The 27,358-nt window shown below is 34.4% G+C and overlaps 1 protein-coding gene across 1 annotated transcript in view; it reads left to right on the top strand.

Annotated features, from left to right (window-relative positions):
- The first annotated feature begins 13,461 nt into the window (after positions 1–13,461).
- LOC109091511 (FERM domain-containing protein 4B-like) overlaps positions 13,462–27,358 on the top strand; it is a 44,566-nt gene continuing 30,669 nt past the window's right edge. The window contains exon 1 of the mRNA XM_042758737.1: positions 13,462–13,705. The gene's annotated coding sequence lies outside the window, so the exon portion shown is untranslated. The remainder of the gene's footprint in view (positions 13,706–27,358) is intronic.

Here is a 27,358-nt window from a genome sequence, read left to right as displayed (position 1 = left end):
AGGAGTTGGTGGTAGCACAAAGGGAGGATACCACCCTGAAGGGAATGTTTCCTGCTACACATTTAACATTTTAACATTCTAAAAGCTCTTTATTCCAAAGATACTACAAGCTAGTCAGTGTATTTATTCGGCGTAATGAATTGTATGTTGCTTCAGAGGCATAAGGTATTTCAAGTATTACATACAACAATAATAAAACAGTGCGTTGACATAAAAAACTTACTTTTGGTACTTAAGAAAGTACTTACTTTTAAAAGCAAATACTTCCATACTTTTACTTAAGTAAAACGTCTTTACAACTTTCACTTGAATTGGACTGACTTAAAAAAGAGTGTTTACTATTGCTCTCTTGCATTATCGTCACACTATTTTCCTGTTTAATATTGTAAAGCTGCTTTGACACAATCTGTATTATATAAAGCGCTAAATAGATAAAGTTGACTTGGAGTTATATTTGACCAACAGTATCTGTACTTTCACTGCAGTAATGGAGTTGTGTACTTTGTCCACCTCTGCCTTTGGCTTCACTTACTTTTTTCTAAGCGTTTTCACAACCCTCCTCCTCCCTTCTAAATGTTTTCATAGTCCTTTGGATGTCAAAAAAGCTAAACTGTTCTTTAGAAGTCAAACAGAGGGGTAATTCAGACATCCCTGTGATGAAGGCCTCACATTAGCAGCAGCATCAGTCCTAGCATGTGCATGGCTGAGATCAGCCTCGCTCTCTAGACTAGGACTATACTCTTAACGCACTAAACCAGCATCTGTGTTTGGTGAAATTCAGATTACACTCATTCTGTTCAGGGGGAGTCAGCAACGAATGTTGTCCTGTGATGTAGAACCTACTCACTGGACCTGGTTTAGAGGAGGCCCACCCATTAATAACAGTCCCGGCCCTGTAAATTTTAGTGTCCATCCTTATTCTGAATCAATATGACATTTCACACTATTTAACTTAAAGCATGCTTTCAAAAACAGACAAGCATAGGAAATTAACAAGCTGCATGATTTATTACACATTGTAAAGTATTGCTATTATGTACATAATGACACCACGAGACACATACACACTGAAAATTATCTTCTGCTAAACTAGGGACAGTATTTGTTACTACAATGTAATGATTGTTTTTAGAGTCCCTGCAGTAAAGGAAATAATTCTTGGATTTTTGATATATAGATTAAAATTGACCGTGGGCATTTATATGATTTTTATAATAACCTTTAACTTTTTTTGCACCACATGAATGCAAGGGGGAAAGTAGGTGCTACTGATCCTCTGAATAATGCGTGTGTGTTTATGTATACATTCTTATTTAAAAGTGTCCAGACATCATAAAATGAGTCATGTGTGGATTCTGTAGACAGCAGTGTCATCATACAAACTTTAGTCAGGGCATATAAGAACGCTATTCTTTTTCTTATAACATGAGGGAAAGTCTTTGTGCTTTTCTTTACTCTCACTAGTACTATCATTCTTTGGTCTAAAAAGTTGGGTTCAATAAAAAGTTCCTCCTGAAGAGAAGCATTATTCTGTAAATGCCTACAGATACTGCATCTATGAAGAGATTCATAAATTCATAAACAGTTTTATCATCTTCCCACAGGATAATGGTTGAGGGAGGTAACAGTCAATAGTCAACCTTGTCCTTGAGGAGCCGGTGACATTTTGTTGGTGACTTTAGGCAGCTAAAGTACAGTTATTTCAGGTGCTGTTCATTAAAAGACATATAGTAACACTATACATAATGCAACAATTAAATCCAATTAAATTATTTATTTAATTAAAAAAAATGTTTTAATAATTAATTTTTGTTATTAATAAATGTAAACCTATATTGTATTGGAGCTTGCAAAAATAAAATAAAATTATATAAAATAAAATTATTCACTTCAAGCACTGACTAAATGCTTCAATTAAGTTACCCGTGGCTTTGCTAAGTTGCCTTCAGTACAGGAGGTCTTGAATGGTCAAATTGAATTATTAAAGTAAAATTTGACCTTTGCAAAAGTGGTTATACTATTGATTATTTTACAATTATTTTATGGTTTATATTGCACAAACATCACTTAACACACTTATATAATCTATATATATATATATATATATATATATATTATAATATATATATATATATATTATATATATATATATATAATATATATATCTAATTATATATCTATATACACCACACACACACACACACACACAAATACATATATATATATATATATATACACACACACACTCACACAAATAGAAACTATTGTTTAAAGAAGAAATGCCATGTAATTCTAAAGGTCTTGATTTTAATCTTTTTGAAGATCCATTAAAACATCTAAAATGGGATAAATAAACTCTTTAGAACATTTTACTCAAAAAGGGTATGACATCCTTCTAGAACAGCAAACTAGCAAAAGGTTATCAAACATAGAAGACGAAAGAACGAACAAGACAGAAAATAATAGAAAGAACTAGAAAAAAAAGAAAAGAAAAGGCAAGAAAACCATTCATTCCACACTAAACTTTGCTGACAATAACTGATCTGTAGCCATAAGTTCATGGTAAATTTGAACTTTTATGTCAACTTAAAGACCATAAAGCATCAGTTAAGGGGGCAAAGTTCAGACAACTTATGTAGTGGTGAAAGTGTGGAGAAAAGAATGATCTGAACTGCACACAAAATGTGCATGACCAACATCCAACTCATTTAAGACAATAGACACTTTGTATGAATGAGAGAGCATTTGAGGAAAATAAGTGCATTTATGAATGTGTGCACGCTTGTATGATGCATGTGCAGATATGTCAAAGAAAACGTGAGTGTGTCTAACTAAAATATATATCACCAAGTGGCATTTATGTTAAGAAAACATGCATAAGAACATTTTACAAGCAAATTCACAATACGTTTACATTATAAAAACAGATATGCTATTATAATAAAATACCAAATGCATTTAGACTAGGGCTGTCAGTTTAACAAATTAACTTAATTAATTAGTTATGAAAAAAATAACATTCAAATAATTTAACTCAGATAATGCACTGGCCCCGCTCCCAGACCCGTATGTCATGTTACATTTTCATACAGTTCACTGTTGACAAACATGATGCAAGGCAACAACTCCATAAATACAGTTATGCCCTAAAATTCAAGATATTGCGGCAAAAAAAAAAAAAAAAATTACCCATATGAGTTTTTGTATCATATTTATATCACGATAAGCCATATCATACGAGAAGCGAGAGCAATATCACACGCACGAATAGCAAGAGTGCAAATGTGATTTTATACAACAGTTCAGTACATAAAAAGTTAATACAAAGTACATAAAAAGTGTTTTTGCTCAATTTTGCCAACGAAAATATTACCTATAAAGCCACCGCAGAACTGTTGTGCGTCTGTGAGCAACATAGCGGTATTTCATTTCTGAATGAATCCTTGTTTTGAACGAATCATGTGAACTAATGATTCAAAGGCCCATTCACATAGAGAGATTACTTAATTCCTGAATGAATCAGCCGTTTGAACAAACTAAATGCATGAATAACGACATATAACGCCACCTGCTGGCAGTTTTAGTTTCTTTAAAAAGTTAAATAAATAAACATTAAAAGGATAGTTCACCAAAAATTAAATAAATTCTGTCATCATTTGCTCAACCTCATGTCGTTTCAAACATGATTGACTTTCTTCTGCACAACATAAAAGAAGGTATTTTGAAGACTGTTGGTAACAGCTGTTTTGGTTACCAGTGACTTTCATTTCATGAAAAAAAGGATTGCTGTTTCTCAAATTATCTTCTTTTATGTTCCATATTATGTTAAGCCGTTGTAGCTAAACATTTATGTGTAATAAATTTTATGTTGAATCAAATAAAATGTTTCTTTCAAGAGCTACTGTTTCTATATGTCTACTTGATACTTTCTCAATAAACACAATAATAGCTTTAAATAATCTTTTGTGGGTATTTTCACAGCCAAATTCATACATGCACCAAAAATCACCTTGAGATAAATCGATTTAATGCGATCTCAATATAACATGGTTTAATATTTTGTTATCTAATGTAATGAAACTTGTGTGTTTGGGTGTGTGTGTGTGTGTGTGTGTGTGTGTGCATTAAGTGTCTATAGTTTAAATGCAAGCCTGAGGGGTGTGAATTAGCATTTGCCCTTAGTGAAGAGACATTCACATTACACATCACGGGCCATGATGAACACATGCAGCTCAAGAGGAGGGGTCTGAGACAAAAGAGCTTTTTTCTCCAACCACATTCGTGCGGTGTGCTTTTGGGCCTGTGGCAAGAGGCATTAACAAGAATGCACCAGAGTCGGACCAGAATGGGCAACACTGGACCATTGACAAGGGAATACAAAAATGCACTTGCTTAAATGACAGACAATACTGCTTATGTGTGCAGCTGGGCTATACTGTCCCAAGTCAAGTCTGATATAAATTCATTAAAACTCCAAGACTGGCCCGTTATGACAGTCGGTGGGCCAGGGCAAAACTGAATACACTGTATATCATAATGTGGGCGTTGAGAGCACAAATATTTGTCACGGTGTCAGAGGTTGGAGAAGTCACACTGGCCAAAAACAGAATGAATGATGACTTTATAGTAAGACACATATAGAAATAAAACGCAATTAGTCACTCTTATGAAAGTGAATAATACACTGCTCACAAATTTAAGATTATCCGGCAGATCTGCAGAAAGCCTTATTACTAATAATGAGGACAAATATAGGAGACTCTTCATATGCAAAAGTGAGCAACATATTAGATCTATTAGATCTTTTGATCAACAATAGATTTTTAAAATATAAATTTTTTTATAAATTTAAAAATAATAAATTGGAGAGAAAAAAAATCTATATGGAGACTCTGCGACAGAGTGGAAAATTGTCTAAATATCCTCTAAATAAATCCAAGTCCAAGTAAAAAAAAGGCTCTAGGTAGATGTTTTCTTTACTTTTCCATAAAATATAACTGTGTGCAGTCCCTAGGAACATGTGCCAATTGTGTAAAACATGCATTAATACAATTAAAGTATTACAAACACTTCCAAATAAACAAATTACTGAAATAACATAACTGATGCCACTGTCTAAAAAGTGCCAATTAGGAAATGCATTACTGCAATTGCACTATTACAGAACTCTTTTACAAAGGCATTATTGTATATTAACAAAATATGCTCTACAATACAGTACAAAATTTCATAAACACGAAAACTAAAACAACAGTTTCTAAATGGTACACTTTTCCTAGCTAAAAGGGAAAAAAATTTAAGAAATAACAATAAGAATTTCATAAAAGAACTAGTAATCATACGTATCAGCTTCTGTATGTCTGTTATAAGACTGTAATTACGTTACAACCAAAAATAAGATGAAGTTAAGTGCAGTGTATGTCTCAGGGAAACTTTTTTTTGCTATAACTGTGATACAGTTTTTTTTTTTTTTACTAAGTATATGTGCTGAAGGTTTATATATTATTAAGCAGCCCTTTGTATGTGTCAACTGTATCATCTTGCTTCATTAAAAACCCAAAACCTTTGAACGAACAATTGACACAACTCTATAAACCTGTCAGCAAACCAATACAAACTACTTCTCAGAGACCGGCCTCTTTTTTTTCTCCAGAACAAAAGCTCTTTTTTTGTTGTCTAGGTTTTGACAGAGTACAGCGCCTTAAGCCTCATCATCTCCTGAAGCTGGTATACAAAGCCGGAGCTGTGTATGCATACGGATGAGTCCTGAAGCATCCCAGTCTGAAAGGTCATCCAAACCACCAATGAGAGAAGCAGACAACAGCAAGCCATTCGCACGTGGAGCTGAAATCTGATGGTATTTAAAGTCATCTGTTTTTGGAAAACATTTGCGGGGCTATCTTACTGGAGCAATAACTACAATGATAGCATGCAACAAGCTTTAAAGAATTTTGTTCAGTCACGTGAAGCTATGAGAACAGATCATTGTGTCACCAAGCAAAATGGCAACAGCGAAATTTCTTACTTGCCTCTTTTTACTAAATAAGATAATGAAGTTATCTACCATTTAAAAATAAATAAATAAATAAATAAATAAATAAATAGAAATGCGCTAAAAAAAATAAAAACAAATATATAAAAAATAGAGGTTCTAGTTACTACAGTACAGCAAGCCTCTATAATGAAATTAACCTGGCAAAAAAAGTTTTAAATTGAATTGTGAGCTTATATTTCCACGTTGCTGATCATGACGTTAAACCCCACAGATAGGTTCCTATCCTGTCACCATTTCAAAGAAGTCTGATTTTTTTCTTCCTAAATAATTTGAAGAATGCGAACAGCAGTCCTAATTATAAGCATTCTTGCTTGAATTAGCGCTGAGTGTGTGTGTGGCAGAACTGTGTTTGCCTTTGTCTTCTGAGCCGATTCCTTGCTTATTTCTGGTCAGGTCAGAGGTAATTCAGCTAATTAAGGGTTCACTCAATCTTTGGTCAAACCCATCAGGGCTTAATGATTTCACTTTTCTGCTTCGGCAGTCTCTGCCTGGTACCTCACAAAAAAAGTCTGCTCTGTGGAGACATGGACTAATCTATATGTAATGGAACTGTGTGTGTCCTTAAACATATTTTGGGGACAAATTTGTACTTGGCGAAATCTCCTAAAAGCCCATTTTAGGGACATCCTCATTTATAAAAACAGTATGAAAAAATAGAAGAAAGAAAATTGTGAAAAAGCTAAAAGCTTTCTCTTAGGGTTAGGTTATAGTATTTATAATACATAAATATATTTGTATTCTTTTTTAATCCAATAAATGTAATACTAATCAAAAATAATACACAATCTTCGGATAACTATTTCTATAAAAAAGTGCAATCCCCTACATGCAATCCCCTATATATATATATATATATATATAATATATATATATATATATATATATATATATACATATAGTTTTTTAAATAATAATTATAATAATAAATAGACTTCTCATTACAAGGCCAAGTTAATGTGAGCATTCAGTTGAGAAAACACAAGCACACAGCAGAAGTGTCTTCAAAATGTAAAAGGTTGTCAAAAAATATGAAAATGCATTTCAAATTAAACATTTTTACAAAATTATTTAAAAATAATTAAATGAAAGTAACTCTAGTATACTTTGAATTCTCCATTTTCACAAACTTAAAATGGACGATACCTGGTTTTACTTAATCAAATTCCTTTGTCAGCATCAGTTACCTTAATATTACAACTAATCTAGTACCACAAAATGTGTTATTGACAAAATACTACACAATTACTGTATATTTTCCACAAATTTACACAAATTAGATATCCTTACCAGATCTTTTCAGCTAGTTCCTTTCTGTCAGAAGAGTCATTTATTTTTACCGCCAATGAAACTACTTTGTGTGTCTGTGCATCAGATTCGCACTATCCCCTTGTGAAGTCCACTCAAACCAGCCAGAAATCAAAGCCATGCAAAAACGTCAGTGTAGTGGAGCAAATAGGATTAAACATTTTGAACGCCAAAAGTCTGGAAACGCAGCACAAACTAGGAGAGGAATTCACTGAGTACAGATTATCCCCTATATGGGTTTAACACAGTTTAGTCTTTAACACCAGTATTCTTTAGCCTAAGACACAGTCCATGGAATTTTCTTTGAAGATCGAGATCCAACAACTGGGATTGTCACAAAAAATCCAGTGAAATATAGCACCATTGTATATCTTAACGAGCGAGAAAGCAACTTTTTCTGAGTTATATCATGTCCATGTTACAAAACGAACAACTTAATAGGAAATCAATTTAAAAGTCTCACATGCACAATGGTCAGAATAATCTTTATCTACAGAAGACCTCACATTCAGTTGTCCAGGGTTGGGGTTTGTCTGGTAGAGGGCACTATAACATGAAGTTCATCAGGCCACCTGATGGTCTGGTTCATGTTTCTTCTCAAGAATCTGTTCCTGGCATCATCCACAGACGAGTATGTTTGGTGACGGCACTGTCAATGAGATGCATACATGAGTACATATGATGGATCGAATGTACAATCATCATACAGTGACCCTGAAGAAAATGAAACATGAATACCAAAAATGCACTTGGCATAGAAACACATGGCACATGTACTTACTCTAAACAGTGAGAATCATAAGAGAGTGATTATGTGAATGACAAAAATAAATAAATGGGAAAACATGACAAAAAAGTGCATCCACAAGGAAGTAGCAAGAGGAAGTAACAGATGCAGACAAGTTACAAAGAGGAAACTCCTAGTGTAGATACACTGAGATTTTAAAAAACAGTGTCTGAAAACATCCCTGATGTGACATAAGCTGCACATAATTAGAGGCAAAACTGTTCATTAATGCATGATGTGCTTGTGACCACTACATTTAAAGATAAATGCCAAGCAACTGTCAGTGCTGTCTAGATTCAATTTATTCAAATGACTCATTAAGAGTCCAAAAAATATAAGATTATTTAAATTAAATGAAACTAGACAGTTTAAAGCCATAATTAAATTTATTAAACAAACATGCAACCTTCAAAGTTTAACTTAAATATAAATTGATTAGGCTATTTGGTTAAGGAAAATATAAACATACTGTACCATCACACTCTTGCCGCTCGGTAAAACGTGTGAACTACTGACTAAATTCAAGGCTGGCCTCCACCTAATGAGTCAACATCCTTTCAAAGAAGCTTCTAACAGTCTTGAACAACTCAGCACAGCATAAAATAAAAATGAAACTATTGAAGTTTGAATGTTTTGAAAAGTTTTATAAAGCTGGAGAAATTATCTAAAATTAACACTGAACACTGAATTTGTTTGTAACATGCACAAACTTATTTAGATGCATAACACTTATTTAACTGGTCTTGGTAATGAGGACAAGTGCATGAGAAACCAACAGAACCTGTCAAAAAAAAAAAAATTGCATCACATCGAACTGTACTGTTCAATACTCAGGAGTGGAAAATTCCAACAGTGGTTATTCTGAGTACTCTCTGTCAGAGACAGGTGAAACAGGAAAGATGGAGACATGACTTGTGTATCCAGACTATAAATGAAGCTGAAAATATGCCCATTTCTTTGACAGGTTGCTGCATGTTCTTTCACCTCCCTGAATATTATAAAGCCAGACACAAGCATTGCACCAGTGAAAGCATTAGAGAAATTTTGCAGTGTAAAAAGAATTGAAAACTTAAGTTTAGATGCAGATCAAAGAATTCTGAATAACTAAACAGACACACAAACATATTTAAAACATGGATTAAAAAAATTAACCACATGATTTATGTATTATTTGATTAATACTGTAAATCTGCTGTTTCATCTGTTTCCTTTTTTAGCTTACCATTTGCAGTGAAAATGATATTTAATTTATCATGAAAAACATTTTATGGAACAATACTGCTTTGGAAAGTATACAGCATGAATTATAATATAATTTATATTGCAAATTTATTTTGATATTTTAATATTTCAATAATTAGATCATTTATTAGAAATTATTGATTGAGAAACTGATTGATGCATCATATTAGTTTGTTTATTTTTTTTTTAAATACATATGCTTCACATTTTTCAGTTACTTTAGTTATGAGCAGTAAAACATACAGGTACCTAATTCCAGCCCATAATGCCAGTAACTTTGACATCACACTTTTTTTACACTGAATTTCCAGCTGTCACGTTTTTTTTTGTTTGTTTGTTTTTTTTTTTTTTTTTTATACCATAGATTTAACAGGACTTTTTACAGAGTGGAATTTTCACAAAGCTATTGACATCAAAATGACAAATGATGAACAGTGTATGATATAAGTGCTTATCCATTTTCTTACATGAGCAAGGCATCTCTCTTCAGGGCTGTGTGGAACATGTCTTATCAACAATCAAACCTAATGCCAAAATTCATAACACTGTTACAAAACCTTCACTCATCCAGAAGGACAGAAATAGCATAGAAACACCTGAAAAACATGTAAGCTACCAAGGTTACTGAGTTCAGATATGTTACAAACAGCCTCCAGGAAAATACCTCTCAAATGAAACTGTGCTTTTTCAAGCTGAGAGCAGTGCTCCCAGTCTGCAAGCTACTTGCAAACTAGCCTCAAAGACAGATCATGTCGATCAAAACTATGGACTTACATCGCTTGTGACATTGCAATAAAATCTCAGCTGGTATCAGTGTTAGGCTTAAAGCTAGGGTGTTGCTCTAATACTGCTTAAAACATTTAATTTAAAAAAGAAAGAAAGAAATCAACAAAAACATTTACATTCACACCAAGAATGAACTATAAACCTAAAATACTTGAGTACAATTACTTAAGAAGTGTGCATTTATGGCCTGGGAAATTTTTAATAAATGCCAATAATATAATAAAATACTCCAAGTAGCAAGAATTGGATCATAATTCATCTTTAATTGTGCAGTACAGTTTGGAACACTTAAGATTGTTAAAATTGATTTTTACCATTTAATTCAGCTCTTGGGCAGGAAGTAAGGCAGGAAGTAAGTGCGCAAGACTAAATCCACACTATCTGTAGGCTTAGTGTATCCCATCATGCATCATGTTGTGGAAATAAATCACGAGACTTTTTGCCAAGATCGCGAGAGGTCACGGAAACCTTTCCAGTGTAAGTTAAATATTAATAATAAATAGATATTACATAGAATTTGGTAGTAAAACAAAGTGCTACACGTTTTGTTGGTGTAAAGGTGAGTAGCCTATATTTATTTTCTACATCATTTGCAACTGCTATTTATCACTTAATTAGAAGCACCAGAAATTAAAGTGTGTCCCATCAGGTAATGAAAAGTTGTGGTCTTCATCCTCACTTGAACACTTGGGCCAAATACAGGAAATACGTAGACAAGTGATCAAGTGCAAAGACCGCAGATGTGGGTATTTGGACATGGCATGTGTGTGTGTGTGTGTGTGTGTGTGTGTGTGTGAGAGAGAGAGAGAGAGAGAGAGAGAGAGAGAGAGCAACCTTATAGTGCTCCTGATGGAGAACAGTTGTGTGTGTAATTAGTTCCAGGTACGGGATTGTGGGAAATGTAGTCCAAGGTGAGAAATGACTGGTTTCGTGACAGTTGGATGCAGGGTTGTCAGGTCCGCATTTTTTCCATGGAATTTGGCTACTTTTAAACTGTTGCTGTGGGTTGATTTCCCCCGTGGGTTAAAGATTTTAATTAATATTGCATAAATTACATATGACTGAAATGCTTGTATTGAAACATCTTTGCATTCTACCTAAAAGTGCTAAGTGTTGTGAAGGATGGTCACTGGTAGGAAGCCTTTTAGCTGTGTTTATGATCAAAGTGCATAACAGTGACTGTAAAATATTATAATAAAGTAGTATTTTTTTCTTTTTTAAATGTTTTTATATAATAATAATATTAGAACATGTCCAGTTTAAGAGATGAACTGCAATACTTATAGATAACATATATCAGCATGTTTATAATTATTTACATAACAAATAATAATTATTAAATAAATAACACTAGCATTGCCTTTTCTAAACTAACACAACATTTGACAAGTTAAATCAGTTTTTTCAGCCTTTAATTAAATGTTTCTCCAGTAGATGGTGCTGAACATTTGTACCTGACCAGTCAGAGATGTTTTATCCACTAGATGGCAGTAAACAATAGCTTATCTTGAAGAAATGGGAACAGAAATCCATTGTCTTTGCACAGGTCATTTTATTCTCTTATGACAGAGATATAAGAGAATATAATTTATTAGTTTCCACAATTTCATCCCTTTCTATGGTGTTCACCTGGTTGTTTAATAGACCAATACTGAGAAGTCATGAATATATCCTTAATTCAGGAAATCATGTTTTTCTGAAGGCATCAAAATTGGTAATTTAATACTGAGTCCTGTAAGAATACTTTATTTTATCTTATTGACAATATGACAGTAATAGAGGGGTTCTTAATTTATTTTGCTGTTGTTATTGTTGGTTTTTTTATGTGAAACCCCCCCCCCCCCTTTTTTTTTTCCTGCAGTACTAGGCCTATTGTTTCTGTTTTTGAGTGCTTTTCTGTTGTTTTGATGACTGACACTCCCTTCCTTCCCCATCGCTCTCCCTCCCTCTTTCATAAACTCTTTCTCTCTCTCTCTCTCTATTTCGCTCTCTGCTTTTTCTGTAGTTTTTGCCGTTTAGGGCATAAAGATGCATTTTAAAGTGGAAAGCCTACATACACTACACCTCTTTTTTTTGTAGACAAAGCAAATGTAAAATAGTATGATGTGTGGTAGTATAGATTAGGCTATAACTAGGCTATATGTGATCAATTGTGTGCTTGTGGTTGGTACAATTTATCATTGGTGTCATTATTAAGACTGTTTACACTTAATGAAACCAAAAAGTAAGACTGTTTTGACTTATTGAAAAAAAAAAAAAAAAAACTTGTATTTTTGGTTTGATAAGAAAAGCCTACATGCAGTTACACTTTTGACTTCAATCAGTATGAAGTTCAAGGTGCCATGTCCTTCATCAGGAGTGTCATAGGTCTTAAGAAATATATGTGGTGAAAATGTCCATTCATTTGCTGTGGTCACTGAGGTGGAACTCTTCTCCGATGACAAGTCCAGAGAACTCATTAACCCGTCTTACTGGATAATCAACTGAACCAAAATGGATGTGAGAGAGTGAGCAGGCATTGCAGTGCCATCTAGCCATGTGTGAAATCACAGAGCTGGACAAGATGAGGTGGCAATCTCACACTCCTCCTTTTCTATATCCAAGATAAGGGTCTAAGAAAAAAAAAAAATCTACTTTATTATGTATTTTATATAGCTGATGTGCCACATATCGTCTTAAAATGTAATAGAGAGTATTGGTTATACAGAACCTATTATTAACTGCACACATCTGCGAGAGGTATAGGGCATTGGATTGAACTTGTCATTATGATTATCAGTTTAAATGTAAATGTATTTGTGTGGGAGCTTCCTTTCAAACAAAGGATATATTGCTAAGGTGAAATTGTAGGCCTATATCTACAGTGTTCTTTGGACCCACCAAGTCAAATAAATGTAATTTACTTTTTCTGATGACACACTAAGATTCTTCAACAAAGAAAAACAACAGCAACATTACTATGCAAAATATCCAAAATCATAGTAATTTAGTAATATATTGTATATCATGTGCATATAACTACTCTCTGTGTACTTTCTTTCTATATACTTGTTTATTGACACCTCACTGACACTAATATTTAGAATGTTTTACACTATTTTATTTTATTTTATTTTATTTTATTTTATTTTATTTTATTTTATTTTATTTTATTTTATTTTATTTTATTTTATTTTATTTTATTTTATTCTTCCGCTCTCGCGTCAATGGCGTTCGCATCACCATGGTAACGGCAGAGGGAAATTGTCTGCTCAGGCTGAACTGACTGTAGGGAGCAGATAGGGGCGGAGGAGGGGTAAATGTGTGAACGGACGGACGGGACTCGTCCGTCAGAGCCTGTGTCCTGTCCACACAAACCTGACATGAACTGTATCACCGGCTGGTTGTGCTTTGGGCATCGGTTTTCCATTTGTGTTCATGACTTTGGACGCGAGATCACAACAGAGTTATATTAGCCTCCGGTAACAAAAAGACAAAAGATTTTCGCAAACCTGGGGGCTTGAACACAACAATACCGACAATAAAGAGAGGTGAGTTCCGCTTGTTACTGAAAGGGCTGCGTGTTCTGCATGTCTTTCCCTCTGTTGTGCTTTAGGGATAAAGGATATACAATATTATAACAACTTGAGGATAAGAAGTTCAGTTTCTTTGATATACGTTATGTTTGATACATGACGACCGTACGGTGCATAAAGCTTGACTGACGTCAGAAACTTCACCTCATGTGCCGTGGTCACTGCGTATTATGTGAAATACACAAACAGCTTATTATTCTTTCTCTAGGATCATGCAGACAGACAGATATGATTTAAACTTTGCGGAAAGCGTTTCTGGTGGTGAAATACAGGGTATAATTTTGCCAGGAGCACCTGACTCCTCATAAATGTGCGTTCAGTTACTGATTACAATGTAAAAACCATGTTTTCCTTGATGGTAATAACTGATTCACACTGTTACTCTTTGTAAAGTTGTAGTTCTATTTACAAATATAAAAACTTAAAGTGTTCTATGCCTTGTGTCAAACCTTGAACAATGATACTCAAGGGACTACCTGGAGTAACGCGTGTGCTTGTTTCCTGTTGACACAATGTTCCCTCTTATTTTTTTTCTTGCTGAGCAAAACTTTTCTCTATTGGGCAGACATTTCGGCCACCTGTGCAAAAACATCGTTTATACCAGACCTGTACAGCGCGCGCACACAAAAAAAAGTGTGTAACTTTTAACTTTAATGTGCTATTTGTATTTGATTTGACCCGTGACTAAATGATGTACATTTTAGATTACCTAATAAAACTTACTGAATATTATTTCACAAAATAATACTGTGAAATATTATTGCAATTTAAAATAAAAGTTTTCTATTTTAATATACTTTAAAATATAATTTATTCCTATGAAGCAAAGCAATTTTCAGCATCATTACTCCAGTCTTCAGTGTCACATGATCCTTCAGAAATCATTCTAATATGCTGATTTATTATCAGTGCTGGAAACTGTTGTGCTGCTTAATATTTTTTGGGGACTTGTGATTTTTTGGGGGATTCTTTGATAAATAAAAAGTTAAAAAGGACAGTGTTTATTCAAATTTTGTGTTACAATATACACTACTAAAAAGTTTGTGGTCAGTAATTTTTTTCTTTTTTTAAAGAAATTAATACTTTTATTGAGTAAGAATGTGTCAAATGGATAAAAAGTGATAATAAAGACATATTTTTAGAAAAGAGTTCTATTTTGAATAAATGCTGTTCTTTTTAACTTTTTATTAATCTAAGAATCAAAGAAAAAAGTATCACATGTTCCAAAAATAAAAAAAAAAAAAATAAGTAAAAATATTAAGCATTACAACAGATTCAACACTGATAGTAAATCAGCATATTAGAATAATTTCTGAAGGATAATATGACACTGAAGGATGGAGTAATGATGCTGAAAATTCAGCTTTGCTCCTCGGGAATAAATTATATTTTAAAGTATATTAAAACAGGAAACCAATATTAGAAATTGCAATAATGTTTCACAATATTACTGTTTTTTATTCTGTATTTTCGATAAAATAAATACATCCTTGATGAGCAGAGACTCCATTAAAAACAAGGTCAATTATTTATTAGGTTTATAATATAGGCCTAACATAATATAATATCAAAACAAACTCAAGCATTTAAACTGATAGAATAGAATAGAATAGAATAGAATAGAATAGAATAGAATAGAATAGAATAGAATAGAAACTGAAGCATTTAAACTGATAGAATAGAATAGAAACTGAAGCATTTAAACTGATAGAATAGAATACAATAGAATAGAAACTGAAGCATTTAAACTGATAGAATAGAATAGAAACTGAAGCATTTAAATTGAGATCTGTAAGTTAAATATTAAAAAAAAAACGCGAACGTCAATTCTTCTATAGCTATGTAAACTACACCTGTGTGTGACTGTAAATGTCTCTGAGTTTTGTTACCGTTCTGTGCCCATCATCCGCTATTTCTAATCAAGCCGCTCTTCTTTAATAAATGATGACGTTTTATTTCACGTCATTGCGTTTGCGTCGGCGCACGATTTGAGCTATTTCGTACGCAACCATTAAATATTCGGTTTCTACAGCGATTCATTTGCCGCACATTCCTTTTCTATGAAACTAACCACATTCAACGGTTCTAACTCTATCGTGATATCAACTCTGTAGCGGTTTATCCGAGCATTGCAATTCATTCGCTGTCGCAAATGGCTTTCCCAACTCATTTATGCGTGTGCGCGGCACATTATTTCTTCTGCGCGGCTGCGGTGGAAGAAGTGCGCGGCCGCGCGCGCGCGCAGCTTAGAGGGAACATTAGTTGACACATGTGAAAGCTGTTGATTAGAAACCCAGGCTCATTTTAAAGGACCAAGGAAGACAGAACTCAATCAAAAAGCCCATTTTCTCCACCGCTCCTGCAGACACTGAGTCTGAACTTCCTGCTTCCTGAGAAAGACAAACAATAGGAGACAGAAACATGTGACATCCTGATAGTCTGTGAGGGTGATGCATTTCGCTACAAATTTAAGAAGGATAAGAAGTGTTTTTTTTTTTATTTGTAGGGCTTGTTTTGGGGAGCAGATAATGTTATTCTGCTAAATCAAAATGACATTTCATGGGAATGTTCACAGTTGTATTTTTAAATTTTTAAAGAGTTTATATATATATATATATATATATATATATATATATATATATATATATATATATATATATAATATGTTTGATTCAAAATTTGATTTACGCCACAATTGGTTATATTTTAGCTGGTTTTCTTTTAAAAACACACACACACCTTCAAAAACACATGCATACTAAAAATTAGGTAGGCATTGTGTTGATCCTACTGTGGCAGTTCAGTTTCATGCATTAAATGAGGTCAGTTTTCCCAGTTGCTTTAAACTATTAACTTATATAGTGAATTCTGTATTTGGTACTCATTGTCATTTGCCAGTAAGTGTGTGTTAATGGATTTGCCTGTAGAAACCAGGCTTTTAATGTTCAACTAGCAAACTTTTTTTTTTTTTTTCTGGAGGTTTTTAGGGTAGAGTGCATATTTGAAGCACATATTAAACAGTCACCATCACCCTTCTTACGATTGCATTTCTGTCTGTATGTTGTTTAGGGCCAGTTTGTCTTTCTGCCCATGTCAAATTTCAGTTGGTATCCATTTAACACTACATGATGCTGTTATATGATATAGTTGTAAATCCAGTATGTTCACCATGTGTAACCTGACAACCAGCTCACCTTCCTGTTGCACAACAAAGGAAGGCTGACCACAGAAGATAATATTCCATGCCTTTGTGTGTACATTGAAGACTGACACGTCCAGAAGTGTAACTTGAAAACGCATTTTAGGGGAGTGAGTAAATTTAGGCTCTTTTAGAATAGCCTTTTTTTACATTTCTAAACTTGATTCCAGCTGGATCTAAGCTTGGTTTTAGATTTAGGGAGCTGATTGTCAGTTTCTCTCTATGGGTAGGCAGTAATCTTTAAGCTTGGAAGTACAAATCAATTCAAAGCTTCTGCATTTAGTGGTGCTGGCAATGCCTCAGAGGGGTATGTGGATTCAGTTCAATTCAATTAAACCAACTCAGTTACAGAGCAAGTGTGACCCAGTGTCGTATAATTGATCCCTTATTGCATTAAGGACACTGGTGTCAGTCCAATTTGACTGTGTCCTTAGAAAGGCATGCTGACAAATACGGCATCAGATGGTTAAGATGTTGAAATGTACAAAGTACATTTGTAGATCTCTCTATATGTAGATAGAGTGGGTGAAACTGTGTTTTTGGGATGTATTTGCCAAGAGCAGATGAAACCAGATAATGTTTGCAGATGCTTCTAGTACTCACTGCCAGTTTTCTAAGAATCATATGGAAACCAGAATATCTGTCTCAAATTAGTGTAAAATATCCAAATTGTGTCAAAATTATAGCGGGTCATTGCATTTGTGTGTTTTATAGCTGTTTTGGACTTGCTTTTCCATTGTTTTGTCTTTACCGGAGTCTTTAAAGTGTCCACAGGCAGCTCTAAAAAACAAAGGATCCAAACTTGGTTTGGGAGTCCATAAACCCGTCAGGGTGTCAGTCTGTAAAAATATTGAATTTGTAATATAATCCCTTTGTCTGTTTCACTTTATAAACCAGAATTAAAGGCTTATAGAAAAGATATTAACTAAAAAGCTGAATGTTTTTATAATGTGATGCTGTTCTGTTCCAATAATTGAACTTTAGCTTCCATGATGCGCTGCTACTGTTCTCCAGGGAAAACTGAGAATGTTCCCTATAGTTATAACTCATTTTCTCTTTTGCACTGGCAGGCATATGTTCAATTACAATCCATCAATTCCCAAAAGTGAAAGTGGCTATTAATATCAGTCTACCTTACAGTAGACACAGAGAGGAAGCGCTGATGATAATGGGCCATCAGCTGCTGTCTCACCTACCACTGCTGGTGTATATGTGTGTTTTTCCTCTCTCAAGAGAGGCCATGGTATAGAAACATTCTCACTGAAAAACAGACATGGCCTACAGTCTGGATACAGTGGAAATCAATAGTGCTGTATGGTGCTGCTCCAGTTAAGTGGTAGCGCTGGAGGGGTCATGACTGATTCTTCAATATTTCTGTGTTTATCTCCATCCATGCCTTGTTTTCAAGGGAGATGGATAGAGTAAATACATTGTCCTGTAATATGGTAAATGTTATCAGAATGATGTTTCATAAATAGTGGGTTAGGTTAGTAGCACACTTACAGCCCTAAGGCCACAGAGTGACAATAAACTGCAGGCAGGAAATGGACACAGGTCAGCTCTTTTCATCTAGCAGATGGTTAAGGAATTGCTTTTCATATTACAATGAGTGGCAAATCCACCACATGCCCTTTGCATTTTAATGATTATTCAGCTTTAAAGAAACATCATTTTTCAGTAACAGATGCTGCATTATTAGTGGTACTTGTTCACTTGAACAAACCCCTCAGCCTTATTTCAGTTCTGACTTGTCCCGCATTGTTTGTGCTACAGAAATTGTATATAATTCAAATTGTGCGGTGTTGGTAGGGAGAGGTGTTACTTTTCTAAGTTATCTGACTTATGATTTTACATAAGTATTGGAAACGAGGTTTTTACGAGGTGGCGATTTAGTATGAATTTGTAGACTGTGATCTGTAAGGAAATGTGTGATTTTTAGAAAACACATAAATATGAAGGTTCACTGCTAAACCTAATCATCAATGTGGTGTAAGCACATCTTATGAAAATGTATGAATGAGACTGTATGAATTAGCCACCAGTTTGCGAAAACAATAGTTACAAATTGCCATGAGTGTATTGGATTTTCACCTGGTGAATGATAAAACAAGTGAAAATAAGTACCATAGACTTATGACCTGTTCCCACCAAGGACAATAATTATAACTATAAAGTTAAAATTGATTATAAACTATAATCATTCTAATTCTATGAGAACTGGGAAGTCCTCACCACAGCTAAAATGATAAAGACAAAAAAGAATGATGTCATTGAAATCACTTTCAAAATGATGACACAAACGAAAACGAAGAATGTGAACAATGAAAACTGATTGACAGCCAATCAGAATCTACTTGAACTTAAAGAGCTCACTCACTAAAGTAGACGGCACAGCTGCAGCTCTCATTAAAAATAAACAAAACATTATTGGTCATTGATGTGGACGCTAATATAGTTAACATTACAGTAATCGTGAACAGACCTTTAGATTGAACTCCTTCAATATAAGTCTACAATATATTTTTCTCTTGTGTTAACAGGCTATCAAAATATCATAGAGACTTGCTAGTAACAACCTTCAACACCCTAGCAACCACCTAATAACCACCAGAAACACTAAACACTATAGCAATACACTAAAAACTGAGGTGTCTGTACAGAGCCAAGTTATGGCTGGTCTTTGCCTGCTCGAAATTCAATGTAAAGACAATTCCACATAAAAGCCAGACTAAAGTATGCCTGCTCAGACCCAACTCAGTCCCTAGTATCCAGTTGTACAGAAACCTGATACTTAGGCCTCGTTTACACTGCCAGTTAAATGTGACCCAATTCCGATTTTTTGCTCATATGTGACACAGATCGGATCTGTTCTATGACAGTGTAAATGGGAAAAAAACGCATGCATTCAGATATTTCGAGATCGGTTTCAGGCCTCATGCATATATGGAAATAAATTGGATAAAAATCAGATATGTGCCAATGCGACTGTTATGTAAACAGGCAGAACGGATTTACTGAGGCATTGTGTTGTGTACATCATTAAACCTGCGATTTGGTACTTCTCCGCGGTTTAATGACATCATATGTGACCCGTGTTGGCAAAATGAGTGTAAATTCGCACAGGCTATTTTGAGCTACAGGCAAAAAAATAAAAAATTCTTATCTTTATTTGTACATTTTCTCTGCTCACTTCTCGCGCTGACTGTCATCTGAAGTGGGTGCATATAATGGCTGACGGTGCGCAATCCCGATAAATACGCACATACTACAGTATTTCAGAATTCATGCAGACATAATCTGCTCTGTCTTATGTGAACGCTGATGTGTAACATTATATTAGATCCATGCATTACAGTATGCTATAGGACGTCTGTATCATTATCATAATGTTAATCTAATAATAAAAAAAGAGGGAATCACTCGCTACACTTCATTGAACTGCTTTTGTAGTTTTAATAATCAATTTATTTGTAATGAACACACTTAAGTTATTTTTACATTTGATTGTTTTTCGTAAATGAATGCTTTAGTTTAGATATAAAATGATAAAGGTAATGCATTATTTGTTTCTTGCTAGGCTATTTGTTGTACCGGGAATATTTTTTTTTTTTAATTGCTCATTGTGACTCGTTTTTTCAGCACAAGTCACATTATTCTCATGAGGAAACACATGTGGAGGTGGTAAATGACAACAATGCATGCACAATGTTTCAGATGGTATGGCAAGTGTAAACACATCAATCGGATATGGGTCACAATTGAAAGAAGTTGTAAATGGACAGCCCAAAAAAATCGGATATAGGCAACAAATCAGAATTGGGCATCAAGACCTGCAGTGTAAACGAGGCCTTAGTCAGCTTCCCTGCTTTAGCCTCAAACTCTGAGATATGGATTACTCAAAGAAAGAGAGAGCTTGGTTAGCTTTAGCCTTGGGGTGGGGCACAGGCCTTGATAAAGTCTTGACAAATGGCAATGACCTTCTCATGCCACGAATGACCAGCAAGAGGTGATTGAATTGTTGCCCAAAGGAGATAGTAAGCTTTATGTGAGAATGGTGGTGTTTTTGCTGATTTTTTTATTTATTTTTTTAGATTCTAAACAAAGAAAACATCTTGAATGACTAGATCATTATGATAAGGTTTAGAGAAAAGAGTGAAGCGTGCAGGTTGTATTGTTGTGATCCAGCTTGTCATGTCTGGGAATGACTTGCTCATGCATTGGCTTTCCCTGCTGTGTGCTGTCTTTTTTATTTATGCTGACACATGGCATGTGTCTGTGGGCCATTTAGCGGCATAAGAGAGGATAAAGATCTAAATTAAAGTCATTTGATTGTTCTGTCCTCTGTTTCCTGTTCATGTACTCAGTAGAATTATGGCAATGTTCAGGAAATCATCTTATACTTATTGTACTATTTCATTAGTATAAACTGTACGTAGTATGAAAATAGTATGTAACTCACATACTATTTCTGTATACTTCCCTTTCTTAATAGCCTAAATGAACACAAATGTTCTCATCCACAACATGTTCAAGGACTGTGAATTATTACAGGAACATTTTGCACATGCTTGCTAAATTCCAATGCCAATTTTAGTGTTAAATGAGATATTAACAATTTTACAAGAGGCTGAGCTTGTGTTCTTTGTCTGAAAAAAAAAAAAAAAAACTTACACATGGCCTTTTACAACAGTGGCCATAGCTTGAACACAGCCTGTTGTGTTGCAATAACAATATAACTTCTCTGTATTTATTAAAACACTCTTCTACCTCCAAAAATTATTCCATATCTTTAGGCCAGAAAGGAGGAAAATTGTCCTTTTAATTTGGCTGAAATAAGGTGAAATATGTCACACTGATTTTTAAGGATATGACAAGAGACAAGGACATAAGTTTCAGCACAAATGTTTTGAAATGTTAACACGGTGGTAGTTTGCATAATATGGAGATGCGTTGTGAAGCAGGACGGAACATTAAATATTAATAAGGACAAGAGCCAAGAGAGATGGGATAAGCTAAACACTTCTTAATCTCCAGTAGCACTATGATTACAAATTCACAAAAATGCACATATATAAGCATATCAGTGTGAGGATACATTCAGTTATGGGCTTCAGAATTTTTTATTTGCACATCATTTTCTAAGAATTATTTCACATGGGGAAAATGCCATAAGTCAGTGATTCTCAACTGGTCATGATCCAAATAAGTTATAGAGAGTGCTAAATGTAAAATGCAACTAACCATAACCAAATAAAAAAAATAGTATAACCAGCCTTGAGACTATATGCAACAAGGATAAATCTGGTGACCACAATGTTTTATGGTGTGAAATGTGAACTTTTGAGTGACTAAAGTCACAAATGAGTCGCTTATTAGTATGATAGCTTAAAAATGGTCTCTCCTGAACACTTTCTCACAGATTTGCCAAGACCCCCTCCCCCCTCTACAGTGAAACTAAGAGAATCCATTCATGGTTTTCATCTCTTGCAAATGATATTTAAACCCAGTCGCCCCCCATTCTCATTCTACCGTTCAGCAATGTCCCTGCACCCACAATCCCGAGGAGACCTTATTAGAGGGGGCAGACAGACAGTACACGCAGAGCGCTGGGCTGAAGCAGCAGTGACTACCTCCCCCTTTCTGTTCCATGGCATCTGTGTTATGCGCACACACACGCTCACACCCATCCTTTTTGTCATGGTTCAGAGGTTCCAACATAACCCAGCTCTCTGTGCTATGGCCTCATCAGCCCCAAATCCCAGTCAAACAGACACTTCAATAGGCTCACTGTGACAGCCCAGATAGTAAAACCCCCACCAGGACACATAAAGCAAAGACTTACTGTAATCTAAACGCCTAAGGTTAAATATTCATGAAGTTGTAAGCTTATATTTCTTTATCTTCATAAAGATGTCAATTTTTTTAAACTGCACTGACAGTACAGTAAAGACTAAAAGATTTTAACATTTTCTCAGGAAAAATTAGGTGTTGTGAGTGGCTGCTAGGGTGTTGTCATGCTGTTGCTAAGGTGTTCTGAATGGATTTTGATGTGTTGCTATAGTTTCTAGGGTGTTTGAGGTGGTGTCTAGGTAGTTGTTCACTAGCCCAAGTCAAAAGTGCCCATGCTAAAGTCTCTGATATTAATATTCATTAGATATTCTATCTTTTTGTATTATTAAATTGTATTATTACAATTTAAAGTCACTTTAAAGTTTTGAATATATTTAAAAATGTAATTTATTCCAGCAACAGCAAATCTGAATTTTCAGCAGCCATTACTCCTGTCTTCACAGTCACATGATTGTTCAGAAATCATCTAATATCCTTATGGTCATCTTTGTGAATGTTTGTGACCCTACACATTAGTAGTGTATGGCAGGAGTTCCTCTATCACTTAATTTTTTTTATCATCCACCAAGTGAAAATTTTATGTTTGATTGCTTTATAAAAGTTATAGCACACCTCTCTTCAACCAGCAGCACAATTTGAGATATCATTCATATCACAAACAATGTGGGATGAGTTACAAACGTAAGTGTACAAACTTTAATACTAAAGCTTATGGTTTAAGATTATGAACACAAGATCAGAGATCCGTGCTTTTTCCCCCTAAGGCATTTTAAATTAAAATGCAACAGAGCTGAATTTATTATGTCTGATCTGATTTTGATCTCTCTCGGTTATGAAAAAGCATTATTATTTTTACAGATTGTGAAACTGGCGTTCTGATATTAGAACTCTCTTAATTCACTTCAGAATTTTATTGATTTCCTTCCAGCAATCCACCTGTCAAACCATCTGTAACCCAACAGAGACTTCAGTCAGTCAGTGGGCTGGTCAAACAGCTGTTTGGTGTTGGCTCTGTACAGTAGCTGAAAGGTTTGGAAGGCATCCCAGTAATGGAAGGGTAATGCAGACACTGCACTTTACAAAACATAGTGATGCACACTTTAGGGGCCATCAGCTGTTGATATGCACGCGTGTACTTTGAACCAGCTGCATACCTATCATGTCTGAGTGTGTGTGCCCTCTGAATACATGAAATGCCTTCCCCTTTCAGCCAATTAAATATGGTCATATTGCATTTGGTAATTGATGTCACATTATTGCTATGCTGGGGGACCGCACAGGTTGATAAGGATGGCAGTTATGTGCCGCCCTCCTCTGGGTTCTCAGTGGAAATTAGCTCATTAATACAAATCAGTGTATGAATGTAACCATGGGAGTTTCTCTTGGCCCTGAAAAGGGAGAGAAAGATAAAGACCGAAACAAATAGAAAAAGACAGAGAAACCATTTCAGCCAATTAAAATGTCTCTGAATCTTGCTGAAAATTACATTCCCTCAGGCCTTCTGAGATGTAGATGAGTTTGTTTCTTTACTGGAACAGATTTGGAAAGATTTAGCATTACATCACTTGCTCACCAATGGATCATCTGCAGTAAATGGGTGCCATCAGAATGAAAGTTCAAACAGCTGATAAAAACATCACAATAATCCACAAGTAATCTACAGTCTCCAGTCCATCAGTTAACATCTTGTGAAATGAAAAGAAGCATGTTTGTTAGAAACAAATCCATAAAGTGTTTCAACGTTAAACTGTCGCTTCTGGCCAAAAAAAAAAAAAATAGAGTCTGTAATCCATAATAATGCTTCATCTAGTGAAAAAGTCGATGTCCTGTTGTCCTGTCAAATCAAAGTCCAATGACATAGTTGTTTAAAACAGTTTTAGATTGTTTTCGCTTGTAAACAGTGCTTGATCTGTGCATATTTTTCTCCTGATTCAGATGCGATGACTTTTTGACTGGAGAAAGGAATAATATGAATAGAGGACACATTTTTTTGCTGGAAGCAACTGTTTGAAGTGAAAAATGTCTTGATGGATTAATGAGTGATTCTTAATGAATCTTGACAGAGACTGTTCATTTGCAGGTGATTTGGGACACAAAAGATTAAAAGCTTTTGATCACAATGTCAATGAGATAATAATATACTTTTTCATTATGATTTTATGAATGCATTTTTTTTAATATTCAACTGGGATCATGCCCCGCTACCCTCTTCTGGCCCATTCTATGTAAATTGCTGACGTCATATAACACAACATGCGATTGTCTTGTTTGTGTTGGAAATACAATAGCCATTTAATTACCAGCATGGTGCCATCAAGCATCAGTGCCATTAAAATTAAAAGGATCCCATGTCACTGAGAGCTTGAGTTTATGCACATGACACCGGGCAAGTGCTAGTGTGTGAGGTCATCACTCAATGCCATGCTGAAGCTATAATCATATCCCCTCCAGTTTCTGTGGCAATAACGTGTAGGCCTAATGTTTGTAATAATGCAAACGCATAACACTCAAACCAAAGTGCAACCCATCTCCTGGGCATAGTTCTCCCAGATGTTTTTACCATTTGAACACAACATGTGGAAATTAAATTGGTTTTGATGTTTTTCCCACACATTGACGTGAAAGTCTTTGTTTTAGTTAACAATATGCTTTCTTTTGCATTTCGGCCTAAAATATGGCTTCAAAAGCTACAGCTGTGTTTACTTTTAAAGGTCCAGGCAGTATGTGAACCTTGGTTGCTCTGTGTGTTTGTGAATCCAGGCAATTATTTTCCTTTCATAGAGGAGCTCTTGAGTGTGAACCTCATGCTGTGTCTTAGTGTGTTTGTACTTGCATTCCACATTAACAACATGTATTTTGAGCATTTAATATGATGTGCATCTGATGTTTTTTGTCTTTGTTTTGGTCTTGCTCTATCTCTTTCTTTCTGACAGACACACTGCTTCTAACACACACACACACACACACACACACACACACACACACACACATGATTTTTGTCAGATTTAGTCAGATTCTGTCCTGAGCTATATTTATAGTCTGCAAGGATTCATTAATCAACAAATTATATAACAGGAAAGTTTGTGTCACATGCATGCAAAACAATAAAAATATTCTTAGTATTTTTCACTGTAAATATATTTAAAGTTTGGACTATATAGGTATTAGCTAATTGAATTTTAATATGAATAATATACTTTATCATATATCACACTTTTTCATTTTCAAGTCTGAAATATAAATATAAAATAAAATATATATTTAAAGATAAGTCAGCTAGTCATCATAGAATAAACTTTAAAGGGTGATCACTGCACTGCAAAACATATTTTATGAATATTTGATTGTCTTAAATATTTATTATTTATTTTATTTACATTTTTGAGAAAAAAAAAAATAAATAAGAAAAAATAAACAACCAATTCGCGTGAGAAAAAAAAAAAATAGAAATCAGTTAACTTGGACAGTTGTTTGGCTTAGTAGTAATTATACACTGAAAAAAAAATTTCATTCCTCCAATTAAAAAAAATTTGGGTAATGATTCACATCTATATTTTTTATCTTGAGCCAATGATAAATAAATAACTTGCCCTTAGGCAATCAATGCCTCAATCAGGAAACTATTACATTATGTGAGACTATTATGAAAAAAAAAACACTTCCTATTTTCTTATTTTTAATTAATTTGTTTTTAGCTTTTAGTTTTACACTGAGATTGAGGGTATAAGGCTCTCACAGATCAATGCAAGACCACAGGGTGCCCTGTTTCAAACCTCTGTGTTTGCTCTTTCTAATGCCACAGGCTCGTTGAATTCCCAGAATGCACATAAACCCTTGACTCTTTGCCTCCCAGCATCCAATCAGTGCTTAACTTCAATGGCTGCTCTGTGAAGGAACTGTTGAGCACGGGTCACACAACTTTGTCAGTCATGGTTGGAGGCTTTTTAAACAAATTCTTGTTTAATGCAACAGCTTGTATTTTTTCTCTCACTTTTTTGCCCATATAAAAAGTCATGCTACACTATAAAAAAATATTATTTGCTATCTACTTAAAAAAATTATGGTAACAATATTACACATAATATTTTTAAGTAGTTTTTAAGGATTGTTTTCTTTAATGGAATCTACCTGAATAAATCATGTAAAATCTCCTAAATTATTTAATCTATGACACAATGAATTTAATAATATTAGTGAAATGTGCTTATTTATTTTAAGTTGATTTTCAAATATCTTTGATTTCGAGTATGGCATATGCCTGTTAGCCTTTGACTTTAAGTTATTTTGTAACTAAAAGACTGTGTACAGCTGCACTAGTGTTAGCAATACTGCTCACTGAATAAAGCATCATGCCTCTCAGTGTTAGTATGCAGTTATCCACAACCTAACCATAAGCTCTACTCTTTTGCACAATGTTCTGTAACAATAGAAATTTCAACATAGCGGAAACTCTTTCAAATGTCAAACATAACTGAACATTAAACATCGACAGATGTTTCCCTTCAATCAAACAAACAAATAACACTTAATTTAAATATTTACTCTCCCTATCCAGCCAT

This window comes from Cyprinus carpio, chromosome A6 (assembly GCF_018340385.1).
Source record: "Cyprinus carpio isolate SPL01 chromosome A6, ASM1834038v1, whole genome shotgun sequence".
NCBI lineage: Eukaryota > Metazoa > Chordata > Actinopteri > Cypriniformes > Cyprinidae > Cyprinus > Cyprinus carpio.
The sequence above is the reverse complement of the archived record's forward strand: the minus strand, read 5'-3'. Positions and strand labels throughout refer to the sequence as shown.